Source organism: Octopus sinensis, linkage group LG1, assembly GCF_006345805.1.
Source record: "Octopus sinensis linkage group LG1, ASM634580v1, whole genome shotgun sequence".
Classification (NCBI taxonomy): domain Eukaryota; kingdom Metazoa; phylum Mollusca; class Cephalopoda; order Octopoda; family Octopodidae; genus Octopus; species Octopus sinensis.
In genome coordinates this window covers 111,047,828-111,063,054 of record NC_042997.1, presented here as the reverse complement: position 1 = coordinate 111,063,054, position 15,227 = coordinate 111,047,828, and positions in this window count along the sequence as shown.

The window sequence follows — 15,227 nt, the reverse complement described above, 5'->3', positions numbered from 1 at the left end:
AATTAAATCAGTTTTGTATTAATAAAGCTGAAATTAATTATGAGTCACTAATGAAAGAAATATGTCAAAAAATATTGGTAAACGGCTGAAGAATCAGATTTGGAGATTTGGATTGTGAAGAATATACCAACAACATGGAATTGGAAATAACAGTAGTAGTAGTAGTAGTAGTAGTAGTTGTTGTTGTTGTTGTAGTAATAGCAGTGGTGGTGGTGGTGGTGGCTGGTTGGTTGGTTGGTTGGTTGGTTGGCTGGTTGGTGGTTGTTGGTGGTATTGTTCTTATTACTACTGATGTCATTGTTCTTGCTGTTGTTGATGTTGATCATGATGATGATGATGGTATTTAATCAGAGCAAACCCAAGCAACAATCTCGACCTTCTTGGCCCTTGTACAATTATAAGCATTTACTAATATATATGCCAATTTTTAAGGTACATTTATTTTCAAAAATATCATCATCATCATCGTTTGACGTCCATTTTCCATGCTAGCATGGGTTGGACAGTTCGACTGGGGTCTGGGAAGCCAGGAGGCTGCACCAGGCTCTAGTCTGCTCAGTCAAAATGAAAATTAACATACTGATAGCAGTCTTAGTTAGAATAACGAACAAAGTGTCCCCACTATGCGAACCCTATCTTTCTGATCATATCCAGAGAACTGCATGCGGTGTATGAAGTTCTGTATATGTTTTTTCGTTTCTTAGGGTTTGCATAGTGGGGACACATTGTTCATTATTCTAACTAGGTCTGCTATTAGTATGTTAATTTTCATGTTGTGTGACAAAGCTGAGTTCTTGTAAACAACATATTTTGAAGTTATGGGTTTCATGTAATAAGAATGAGGGAGTTGCACCCTGTTGTTCACAGGCTCTAACCAAAGTTCAGTATCAAGTACAGGGAGTCTGTTGTTGGGGTGCTTGGTGGGGAAATCTATAGTTACCTTGATACTTTGGTGGATGGAGTTAGCTATTTGCTTGATGCTCTCCATTACGTTCTTCTCAGTCTCTACACTACCGTCACTAGAGTTGGTTCTAACTATTATATTAATGTCATCTACATATCTACTGTAGAGTAGAAGAGTTGTGGACTGCTCTGCTAACATTTGTTTAAGTTTTCTGTCCCACCAGGTCATGAAGAGGCCGGCCACATCTCTAGCTACACCTCAGGCCAATCTATGCCCTGTGAGTGGATCTGGATGATGGAAATTGAAAGAAGTCTATTATATATATATATAAGTTGTGTGTGTTTTTGTTTGTCCCCTCCATCACCAGTGTTGGTGCGTTTATATCTCTGTAACTTAGCAGTTCAGCAAAAGAGATCAATTGAATAAGTACTTGATTTTATAAAAATTAATCCTGGGGTTGATTCGTTAGACTAAAACCCTTCAAGGTGATGCTCCAGTGTGGCCACAGTCAAATGACTGAAGCAAGTAAAAGAACAAAGGAATGTGTGTGTGTGTGTGTGTGTGTGTGAGTTGTGTGTGTGTGAGTGTGTGTGAGTTGTGTGTATGTATATATATATGTATATGTATGTATGTGTGTATATATATATATATATATATATATATATATATATGAGTCTGGTGCAGCCTTCCAGCTCACCAGCTCTGGTCACATCATCCAACCCATGACAGCATGAACAACAGACGTTAAATGATGATGATGATATACATGCCAAGTGAAAGGCACCTGTGTGAATACCATGTACAAAGCATCAATACTGGTGCCACATAAAAGTGGCCAATGTACTCTGCAAAGAAAGTGGTTCGTGTTTGGAAAGGCTTCAAGCCATAAAAACCATGCCAAGACAAACAACTGGAACCTGGCAGCTCCTATCTACAACTGTCCAATCTATGTCAGTATGGACAATGGCCGTTAAACACTGATGATATTGTATTCCATGTTTTCATAATTCATGTTGTTTACATTCTGTGGTGTCCTGTACCCATACATGCATGTGCCCATACATGCATATGTATGCATATATATTTATATATTATTTATATTATCATCATCATCATTATCATCGTCTTTTAACATCCGCTTTCTATGCTGGCATGGGTTGCACGAATTGACTGAGGACTGGTGAGACAGATGGCAGCACCAGGCTCCAGTCTGATCTGGCAGTGTTTGTACAGCTGGATGCCCTTCCTAACACCAACCATTGCGAGAGTGTAGTGGGTGCTTTTACGTGCCATCTACACGAGGGCCAGTCAGGTGGTACTGGCAATGGCCATGCTTAAATGGTGTTTTTTATGTGCCACCTGCACAGGAGCTAGTCCTGCGGCACTTGCAACAACCTCGCTTGAATGTTTTTCATGTTCCCCCGGCACAAGTGCCAGTAAGGCGACAATGAATTACACTGTTGTACCATTGAATTACAAATAATGCTCATCTTTTATGCTTGGGTGACCCTACAGCTTCCAAGAGTACAACTGTATTTGTCTTTGCTTAGATAAAATAACTAAATTGTGGGTGTTAAGTCCTCATGTGGGGGTCTTTCTAACTTGTAAGAAGCTGAAATTTTATAAATATTACTTCATTTGTGTCTAATATCTATGGTTAAAATTTCATCAACAGCAAAAATATATGAATTGTCATGGGGGTGTGGCCCTTATGCATAGAATATAATTTCCAAATTTCGTAAAGATCCATTCAGTACTTTTTACCTAGTTTTGGATCATAAAAGAAATTACTAAAATTTGGGGTGTCATATAATCCTCATGTGAAGTGGAAACTTTGAGAATACTTCTTGATGTGTGTCAATTACCCATGGTTGAAATTTCATCAACATTGAAAATTTATGAATTTTCATGGGGGGTTCTGCCCCCTTTAAGCCATCTGAAATTCAAACCAAACATATTGCATTATACCCGCCCTTATGCATTGTATCTAAGTTTCAAATATCATAAGGATCCATTCAGTGATTTTGGTCCATGAAATTGTATGAAACACACAGCATTACCCTTCTCCCTAGGCTTCGATTTTGTGTTCCAAGTTTCATTCGCCTTGGTGTACACCTCAAATTCTTTACTGTTGCTGGATAAATTATGAATGCATAATGGTATTTGTCTACAAGTCATAACCATGAAAATAAATAAATCTGGTGTTTCATGATAATTTAGTGATATCTTGGAACTGCTGTCCTGCTTAAACAAATACTTTTGGAATGTCTGCAAAATTGACCATAAAATATTGTTTTGCTGAGCAGCAAGCATTGATACTGATGTTTCGTGACCTCATTCGATCAGCTGTTTCTCTATCTGACGGGAAAACAGATTATAAACTTCAGATTCCTGTCTCCTGCATTATCCTTTGTGATGTGCACTCAGCACCCACAAAACTAAGAACAATGGATGCTGACATTGCGAAATCCATGTGAGATCTTCATCTTCTCCAAAAGTTCTTTTTAGTCTAAATCAGTGGCTTTCAACCAAGGTCTATATGAGCCGAGGGTTTCCATAGGACCTTTGTGGGGTCTATATTAGATTTTGTTGTTGAAATTTATGAGCAATAGATTGGCTGCACTTCTACATTACATGAAATATTTTAACGATTGTTTTTATACAGTTCCTAATTATATTTAATCATAAAAATACAATAGGGGTTCTTTCTAAATATCAAATGGCTATGAGGGTCCTGTAGAGTAAAATAGGAATGAAAAGGGGTCCATAGGCAAGAAATGGTTTGAGAAGCACAAGGATTATTTAGTGCCATTTCCAAACCATACCAGTTGGAACACGGGAGTTAAATGATGAAGAAGATGAGGAAGAGGAGGGGAGAGGGGCAAGAAGGGGAAGAGAAGGGAGAGGAGGGGAGAGAGGCAAGAAGAAGAAGAGGAAGAGGAAGAGGAAGGGGATGGTGATGAGGAAACCCAAAGTATAAGAGAACACCTGTAATGGTACAAAAACTCCCAATGGTTTAGCTGAGACAACCTCCATTTGACCAACACCACTCAACTACTTAGGCTTCTTCTTTTTCCACTTCCAAAAACTGACCTACCAAAAACTGAGCAGGTATAAAGAAGAAGAAGAAGAAGAAGAAGAAGAAGGAGGAGGAGGAGGAGAAGAAGGAGGAGGAGGAGAAGGAGGAGGAGGAGGAGAAGAAGAAGAAGAAGAAGAAGAAGAAGAAAAGAAGAAGAAGAAAAGAAGAAGAAGAAGAAGAAGAAGAAGAAGAAGAAGAAGAAGAAGAAGAAGAAGAATGCATCATCATAGATGTGGCTATATCTATGAACGAGAATGTAGCAGTCAAAGAACAGGAGAAAAAAAAGGAAAATATAAGGAATTGGTTGGGGAAACATAAAGGATGTGAAGAGTTTCTAAAAATGTAATCCCAGTTGTCCTAGACTCCCTAGGTAGTGTCACCAGCAGACTTGGCAGTTCCTTTATTGAGATTGGTGTAACTGCAAGAGTTGCATTAATTCAGAAATCTGCTTCATTGGGATTGTAAGAAAGGATACTCCATATCTAAGGAAACAGGTTGTGATCTGGGAGCAAGGAGATTGATTCTAAATGCAAACCGCTTGGGCACACCATGAATAATAATGATGATGATAATAATAATAATAATAATAATAATAATAATAATAATAATATTAATAATAATAATGATGATGATGCAGTACCAGGCAGTGGCTCTCATGGCTTCTGATCTTAAACTGATTGGAAGTATTATCATGTACATTGTTTTGTCTTGGTGTAAAAGATGGGCTACAGCAAATATTCTGCTGAATACCACAGATTTGCTTGTCAGTTGCTTGACCATAACCAGTTGAGCATGTCCCTTAGTGGCTGGCAATATGTGCATCTTTGATCATGAGCAGAAGTAGTGGGGAGCATCATAGCTGTGTGTTGAAAGGAATTCTTGGAGGTTTGGATAATTCACCTTTGGAAACATGGGTGTTTCGTTCAACATCCTTAAACAATCCTTATTCAGGGACCTTTTGAGCAGGATGGGCTACTCGACCAGAAGAAAGTTCTAACTGGGTCCCACCTGCAAGGTCATGCGCTGTTTATCTTGGTAAGAGATCACCATGTCGTGCACATATGGTTGTGATGCATGTGCCTGGTGTGCCCTTATCAGACGGGTAGTCATGATGGGTATACTGGGCTTTGTATATTTTACCCCAGTGTCACTTTGATGGCATGCACTGCTCTCTCACTCAATAATAAAAATAATAATAATAATAATAATAATCGCATTCTAAAATAGTGTGACCATGTGATAGAGAATAGAAAGCCAGACATAGTGTTAATTGAGAAAGAAAGTAAACGATGCTGGATCATAGATATAGCATGTCCAGCTGACAACAAGGTATGTGATAAGAAAGAAAGAAAAGTTGGGTGATATGATAGGTTAGCTTGGCAAGTTAAGCAGTTGTGGTTGATGAAAAAGGTAGCAGTAGCACCAATAATTGTTGGAGCCCTGGGAACAGTGAGTAAAAATCTCAAGAAGTATGTGGAACAAATAGGGGCTGCAATAAGGGTAGAGCACTTGCAGAAAACAGCACTGCTTGGAACCGCTCGAATACTTTGGAAGGTGCTCGAAAAATAAGAGGTGCTATCTTAGTTCACTGGTAGTGAACAGCTGACACTGTAGTACATTTCCAGTGCAAAGATTATGATCCAACAATGTGCAAAGACAACAAGAACAACAACAACAACAACAACAATAATAATGGGAACAGTAAGCCAAGATATAGACAAATGGCTGAAGGAGATTGGAATAGAATGCCCGGTGGAGCTCCTACTGAAAGTTTGTCTGTTAGGAACAGCAAGAATTATCAAGAGGGTTCCAAGCATTTGAAAGACCACTGGAAACTTATGGATCCCTAAGGTTACAGGTAGTAACCCACTACCCACAGAAATCCTACCAGGAATAAGACCAAACCTGAGACAAACCAAATGATAATAATAATAATAATATAATAATAATAATAATAATCCTTTCTGCTATAGGCACCAGACCTGCAACTTTGGGGGAGGGGGCTAGACCCCCAGTGCTCAACTGGTACTTATTTCATTGACCCCAAAAGAATGAAAGGCAAAGACTGGAGATGAAGCAAAATAGTTGGTCATACCTCTAAAATTCATACAAACAATCATGGTTTCTGATGAACTTTTGACAAAGCAATTCACACTTTCTCCTATCAAATACTGTCTACAAATTCTTTTTGTATACATGCTTATAAACAATTAAGATTTCTGATGAACTTATAAATAATTATGAATTTATTTAAATGCCTATTTTGAACACTTTTATGTAAACTGTTTAACACTTTCATTACTGTATTTATTTTGAGATGCTCTGTGTTTATTTCAATTAATTTTAAATATAACAAAGAATTTAGTAAAAATAACTTAGTTATCATTCAGCTAGTGTTAGGAACATAAATTGTGACTAAGGTTTGGTAGAATATTTTAATTCAAAACTTATGAACACAAGACATTTGTACTCAGAACCAGAGCCGGTTTCAGCCGGGTTGGTAATGAAAGGGTTAAGCACAAAGCCGCTCTTAAGATTTTCTTATCATTGTCAAAGACTCTATCACTATATTTTAATGCATCTATGTCAACTAATTTTTAACACCACAAAGGCTGCACAGAATCTTGCACTTTACTTTTCAAAATCTTTTTTTAAAAGAAAATGAATCCGGTCAAGTCAATAAATATCTTTAAAAGACCTCGGCATTTTCAAATCCTCTCCCCTATATATATATATATATATATATATATATATATATATATATATATATTCTTTTACTTTTTTACTTGTTTCAGTCATGGTTGGCTGGAGCACTGCCTTTAGTCGAGCAAATCAACCCCAGTACTAGTACTTATTCTATCAGTCTCTTTTGCCGAACCGCTATGTTACAGGCATGTGAACACACCAGCATCAGTTGTCAAGCGATGTTGGAGAGACAAATACACACACACACACACATATATATATGACAGGCTTCTCTCAGTTTCCGTCTCCCAAATCCACTCACAAGTCTTTGGTCGGCCCGAGGCTATAGTAGAAGACACTTGCCCAGTGTGCCATGCAGTGGGACTGAACCTGTAACCATGTCGTTGGTAAGCAAGCTACTTTTATTAATTAAATTTGCCATGTAGGCAGCACATAGATAAGGTACCATTGCAGGCTGATATAAACATTAATGAGGCGAATGATTATGGTCCAACAATGATAAAGATGGGAGAATACAGAAAGCACCCGCCGACCCTCTGCTTCTCTAAAACATTGTTTTTTAAAAACACATATACAGCGGTATTAACCCTCTTACAATTTAAAATACAATGTATTTGGACTAAAAAGTCCATACAATTATAAAACACAATTTATACACAAATTGGAGGCGATAAACCTCTACAATCCTTCCCTGAGTAATTTTCTGGCAACTTGCAGGCCTTCCTGCAACTGAAATCTGGGACTCCAAAAAAGAATTCTATAATTCTCATTTTTACACAAGTCAATTATTAGATCACAGTACTTTCTTTCCAGCACCAGAGCAGCCACCTGCGAAGGCCACTCTGGGCTGTCAATACAAGTTGGTTCCCTCAGGACCCGACTATCCATATCATTCTCCACGAAACTGTGAATAGCCCCACCCCTGAGATAGCTGAACATATATTCTTCACCACTTTCACTGTGAGGGTAAGCAAGCTACTTACCACACAGCCACTCCTGATTAATTATTTGTAGGATTCATTCGAATCAAGGTATTTTAATAATAAGGACACCAATTCCAGGTTGTACAGATAGTCACGCATGTATCAATGTATATACAGCCATGTCCTAACACTGACATACAGATGCACAGGAACAAATCAATATTTTAATAATAAGGACACCAATTCCAGGTTGTACAGATAGTCATGCATGTATCAATATATATACAGCCATGTCCTAACACTGACATACAGATGCACAAGAACAAATCAATATACACATTCATATACATATGCAGGTGTATTAAAAACATGCATATGCATTCTGGCAAGCAATTAAGTGATTCCCTGTGAATAGCAGATCCAACACAGGGAAGGTTCCAGGTTTGGTGTTTACATAAAGAAACAGCACAAATCAGTTGAAGGTCATTACAGCTGTTTCAGATGTGTTTCTTTTTTCATTGATGAATATACTGAAAATTATGATGGTCAGCTTTGGCCAGCTTCAGGCATGTTTCTGCTGTGTTTGTTTAGAAATTATGTAATGTACTCATTCTTCTATTAAAAAATGTGTAAGAAACAGCTGTAATGAGCTGACATTTAGCCATCACCTGTTACTATTTATTTGTGTGTGGTATGTGTGTGTATGTATATGTATATGTATGTACATATATATCATCATCATCATCATTGTTGTTTAACGTCCGCTTTCATACTGGCATGGGTTGGATGATTTGACTGAGGATTGGTGAGCCAGAAGGCTGCACCAGGTTCCAATATGATCTGGCAAAGTTTCTACAGCTGGATGCCTTTCCTAACGCCAACCACTCTGAGAGTGTAGTGGGTGCTTTTTACATGCCCCTGGCACGAGGGCCAGTCAAGTGGTACTGGTAACAACCACGCTCAAAGGTGTTTTTTACGTGCCACCTGCATGGGAGCCAGTCTGGCGGCACTGGCAATGACCACGCTTGAATGTTGTCTTTCACATGTCACTGGTACATGTGCCAGTAAGGCGATGCTGGCAATGATCATGCTCAAGTGATGCTTTTTATGTGTCACCGGTACAGGAGCCAGTCAGCAGCCCTGGCAACAATCATGCTCGGATACTGCTTTCAACGTTCCACTGAAACCAGTGCCAATCAGGTGGTACTGTCATTGGCCACGTCAGCAATTTTGATTTGTATATATATGTATGTATACACACACACACACACACAACTGGAAGCCCCTCCTAATGGCAACCACTTTACAGAGGGTACTGTCTGCCTTTTTTTATGACCTCAGCATTAGTGAGGCCACCAAGTAAGTAACAAGATAAAGAAAAAGACCCCTTGATCAAGTGGAGTTGTAGGAGAGAGTGGGAGGGGGCTTTACCAGGTGTTGAGAAGGCCAATTACGATAAAGAGCAGGTGGGAGGCCTGTGGAGGAGATACATGGTTACCCCCCTGTTATATACAAGGGTACTTAAGAGTAACTGGAAAGAAGACAATGAGAGTGATGACAAGGCGTTAGAGCATGCTCTCAAAATACAAGATGGAAGGTGAGTGTAAGAGAGAATATTGAGAAAAAATTGGCAAGGATGAGTTCATAAGAGTGTGAGAGGAGGGTGAAAGATGGTTAGAGATAGGGGTAGAGGTGAATGTAGTGAATGGAACCAGGATAGAGATATGGTCAATGGTAACTATCAGTTGTGGTGGGGGGATAAAATAAATAGGAGTAGCTCAGGAAGGGGGAGGTGATAAGTGGTAGCAAGGAGAAGGGAGGAGTGTAGGAGCATTACTAGACTGATTGGCAGGGAAAGCAAGGCTCTAAAGATGAGCACAGCATGGATAAAATATCCATTTCTTAAAAATATCATTTCTAACACTGACCTTCTAGAAGAGGAATCTCTGAAGTTTAGAAATGGTTCTGAGAGCAGAAGTATATTTGGCATTGCCAAGAATATTGCATGTTTCTTAATTCTTTATTGCCCACAAGGGGATAAACATAGAGGGGACAAACAAGGACAGAGTATTGCATGTTTCTTATTTCTTTATTGCCCACAAGGGGCTAAACATAGAGGGGACAAGATAAGAACATAGAGGGGAGGAGATAAGAAGCTGAAGAAGCCTATTGTATCTATGTGTGTGTGCGTGTATATATATGTATATGATGATGGACTCTCCTGTCATTAGATCATGCATGAGGATTCAGTAATTTCTTGCTGAACATCCACACCAATGATTTCTTTATAGTGATCATGTTTATGTTTGTGTAGACATAAGGTCACTCCCTCCATCAAATAGACATTGCCTGTACAGGTGCCACAAGTCAGATGACGAAATGACTCCAGAGCAAAATGAAATGAAGTGCTTTGCTCAAGAACACAATGCAATGCCTGTTCTGGGAATCAAACCCACATTCTTGCAATTGTGAGTGCAACACCCTAACCACTGAGCCATGTACCTTTATATATATATATATATAAATCTGTCACATGTGTGTTTATGTGTGTGAGTGTGTTTCTGTGTTTATCCACCCCCACTGTTTGACAACTGGTGTTGGTGTGTTTATATTCCCATAACTTAGTGGTTCGGCAAAAGAAACTGATAGATTAAGTACCAGGCTTAAAAAGAAGTGCTAGGTTTGTTTCATTCAATGAAAATTTCTTGAAGGCATTGCCCCAGCATGGCTGCAGTCTGATGACTGAAATGAGTAAAAGATAAGTGTTTGATGTTGGTTTGAGAAATTAGCAGATAAAATACGAACAGTAATATTTTGGAAGGTGTTGGAAGTGAATTCCACTGTTTAGGGACTGGTACTTCAACAACTGGAATGGTAAAGATATTTCCAACTCTAATAGGATACTTCTGGCAAGTTCTTTCTGTAGCTGACATCTTCAAATATTGAAAAAAGCATATAACAATGATGGCACCACTTTCAGACCATTAAAAGACATGGCATTGACTCGTCTCAAATAATAAAAAAAATGTGTGGTTATTGTATAGCTGTTCTATATTTGGAACATAGAAGATGAGGCATTAAGCAGCGATATTGAACAACATTAAGACTATAAGTCTAATAGTTTGTCTTTCAAGATATTAACCCCTCTAGCCATATTCTTCAGAATCTGGTTCCACAGCAAATGAACAGTTTTTAATGACATCTCTTATAATTACTTTGGCGACAGAAGTAATTTCTGGTTTTCAGTTTGGTAAGAAGGCACTAGAATTTATTAATTTATTTTTCTTTCCTCATTATTCTTTATATGTGTGTGTGTGTAAAAATTACAAGACAGAAATTGTAACTTAAACATTTTTGTTACTATATGCAGCAGTGATTTGAAATCAGATTGCTAGGTAACAGGCCATACATCACAAGCAAACCAGAATAGTGTCACATGATTGGTCTATTAAGCAACCAATGAGCATCCCTAACCCTAATTCTATCATGTGACTCAATCTTCACGTGTGCCCTATAAAAGCTGTGTTTAGCAGTAATTAGTTGTAGAGTAGCTGAGCAAAATACACTTCCTTTGTTGCGAGGAACAGTTGTACAGATTTCTTCAGGTTCTTAGACAATATCTCGTAAATAACTTCTTTGAAAAGAGTTCAATTTTGCCTTCTCTCTCAGTCTCTAATTATTGCTGTAAAAGACCAACACAGTTTGTCTCGATGTGCGACAAAATCTTCTGTCAATGTTCGTGGGTGTTATTTTCATTCATCACTTCAATCAGTCACCACACAGACCAGACGAAGAACCACAAGCCACAACAATGGTATTTTGTTGAAAAGGTTGTCGTATTTGTGGAATGATTAGGGAATGGTTAGTAATTAATTGAAACAAGTGTTACATTGGGTGTTTTTACAGTGATATTGAAAGGGAGATTGTACCAAGCTACGTTTCTGTTGTTAACTATCCTTCTATATAAATAATGTTTTTGTTTTTTTCACTTTTTTCATGTTGCAGGTATTCACAGAATCAAGAAATATTTGCTGCATAGCAGCAAATTTTCAATGTAGATTTGAATCATTTCTTTATTTTTTTGCATTCTTTTTAATATCATTAGTAATACCAATAGAATGGCAAGATAGAAGATGACTGTAACACAGTTTTATTTGGTTCATATGAGGGTGAGTCAAAAAGTAATGCCATTTTTAGGACAGGTATAATTACCAACACAAGAACATGTATCATACATGAAAATGAAGCTGGTCCTCTGTTGATCAAATCCCTACTTCTCAACATAGTCACCATTTCTCTCAGTAGCAATGTTCCACCTTCAAATGAGAGTATGTATCTCTGCCCTGTAAAATTCTGTTGACTGTTCTTTGAGCCACTTCTTCACAACAGTTTTCACTTCCTCGTCACTGGGCTATCATCTCTTCAGTGCCATGAAAGAGGGTTTGAAAGGCAAACATTATTCCAGTGACAAGGAAGTGAAAGCTGTAGTGAAGAAGTGGCTCAAAGAACAGTCAACAGAATTTTATGGGGCAGAGATACATGCTCTCATTCAAAGGTGGAACATTGCTATTGAGAGAAACGGTGACTATGTTGAGAAGTAGGGATGTGATCCAGAGGACCAGCTTCATTTTGATGTATGATACATGTTTCTGTGTTGGTAATTATACCTGTCCTAAACAAAATGGCATTACCTTTTGACTCACCCTCATAATATGCTTAACACATGGCACTAAGTTGAGAATTACATCAAGACAAACAGCAACAGTGTAATATTAAATGATGAAATTACAATAATTCTATTTGTTTTGCATTGAGTTTATTCGTTGTTAATAGGCCATCATTACCGTAGACTCATTTGATCAGTTGTAGTTCTTTCTTCAAATCAGACTAAACTATTCATCCCAGAAAATTTCTGAGAGCCCATCCTAACATAACAAGTGAATCAGTCATCACCACAAACCAGCCAACAACTTGCAACATATATTTCTGATAAAAGACACTGCTTTTGTTGCCGTTAATTTTAGAAATAACAAAGAATTTAGTAAAATAAGCTTATCATTATTAAATCTATATTTGGAACAAATTACCATGAAATTTTGATTGCTATAAAAGAAGGAACTTGTATAATTTAACCAGGGGTGGCCACAGTTGGGCGGGTATTAAGAGTTGAAAAAATATAGAAATTTATCTTTGAATATCTTACTAATATAATTTCGATTTTAGCAACAAGCACTCTTTAGATGAATGGAACCTGCCAGACACCAAAAGCTGAGAGGAAAATTGGAATTCAAGATTCCAGATTTACATTGGTAAAAAGATGTCTTGGCAAATTAAGTTGGAATGGTATTCCTTCTAGTAATTGTTAACAATTAGAAAGTAAAAAGTTACTAGACCATATTTATAATCAAATACAGATAGAACTGACCATTCCAAAGTTTATTCAATACCTCTTTGGAAATGTGATCAGCGTCAACTCCCAAAAACTCGACATGAATAAATTTAAGAAAATCACGGTAAATGAAACAAGGTTGGGAAAGAATCGGCAGAAATCCAACAAAAATTAACAATAATTATGTGAAATGGGTTTTAATATTTTTGTGTATTTCACATCATTTTGTAGCTTTGAACATTAATAGGATCGTTTATTATTATAATTATTATTAAGGCAGCGAGCAGGCACAAATGTTACGGTGCCGGACAAAATGCTTAGCAGCATTTCTTCCGGCTTTACGTTTAGAGTTCAAATGCCGTCGATGTTGACTTAGCCCTTTATCCGTACGGAGTCGATAAAATAAGCACCATTTGGGAACAGGGATTGATGTCAATCAACTTAGCATCTTCTTCCAAAATTTTCACACCATGTGCTGATAATATGAAGGATTATTAAAGCGGCGAATTGGCAGAATAGTCAGCGCGTCGAACAAAATGTTTGGGAGCAATTCCGTGGCGTCTTTATGTCCTGAGTTCAAAACATCTCTAAGGTGAACTTTGCCTTTCATCCTTTCGGGGTCGATAACATTAGTCAAGTACGGACATCGATGGTATCGATTTCTCTAAAAACTCCTGGCTTTCTGCTTAAGTTATATAATTATATTTCCCTTCCGAAAAAAAAAACAAAAAAAACTTAATCCATCTTTCTAAACAGATTTTCCATTGTGTTCAGGTCCTTTTATAATCAATGTCGTAATTCATAAATTATATTCTTTCAAAAACGTAACAAAAACTCTGAATCTCATTAAAAGCCCTAAAGTGACACAAACAGAATTCCTCACCATTCAAAACTATAAATTGACAACTAACTTATTGTGTTAAATATATTAATTAAGATGTTTATGTAGAAGTCAACTACGCAACAGAGCTTTAATTTAGGGAAAATATGAACTCAGAAAAAAAAAAATCTGCATGCTGACTCCAAGAGCCAGCATTTTGGTTGGAGTGCCAATCTAACTTTCTTAAAGCCCACCATTTTCAAATCCTTAGAAATGTCGTTAAAACCTGATAGCAGTCAGGTACCAGGAGATTCTCTCTCCCAGCCTCACCAAAACTTATACCACATCAATTAACAGGGAGATTTAAAAAAAACCCAAACTTTCTTCATATTTTATATTTGGACTTGGTTCACTTTGCAATGATGGTAAAACATTAAACATGACGTTAATTCTTTTAAGGAACTAAAAGAAATGAGACACGAAAAAGGCCAGAGGGAATTAAGTTTGTCCCCATCTTGTCTCATAAAATATTTCCTACATTTAAAACACCAAACAACGAAGCTCACTGTAATTGGGTGTTATTATTAGGGAACAAAATAAAACTATATCCTCATTAACATTGCATATTAAATAAATTAGATGAAACTAATTAATTAACCAAACAGGACTAGATTAACTTTTTTTTTTGAAAGTTAGTGGAGTAAATTGCCTCATGCCCCCCCCCCATCTCACCTCATTCTGTAATAAAAAAGGAACTTAATATAATCGTAGCCGAATAAAAGTATTTTCATTTAAAATGTTGGCTGGATCGTCTTTCTTAGAACTAAAAATAAAAAGAAATATTGAAAAAAAAAAATTAAATCGTTTCATTTTAAAATATAATGATAATAATGAAATATGTGTCTATATCACATTTACAAGCAAGTGCTCCCTTTTTTGTGTGTGTGCTCTTATTGTAAACCCCTACAAAAAAAATCTCTCAGTTGCAGGGGTTGAAATAAAAGACACAATAAAAAAAAAAAGGGAAAGAAGATTTTTTTGACACCAAAAAAGAAAAAAAAAGTAAAAAATCCAAGTTAAAATACAATGAGTGTAATATTATAAGAAACGAAGATAAAAAAATAGTACTGCCATGTTAGTGGAACAATTAGAGAAATAGATGTGATATATATTTCTCTCTGTACACAGATTAATATATGAATGGCTAGAAGTAAATGTAAGGCAGCAGTGAGTGATGTATTAACGCTAAATAAATATCTCTCTCTCTATATATATATATATTGGGAAGTCATTATGTGTGGCGGCGGCAGTTAAGAGTGCAATGATGTATTCTTACACCCGAGAGAACCAAAGCTCGACTAACTCAAACCAAGGCAATCCTCGGTAACATTCGAAACTAACATCGG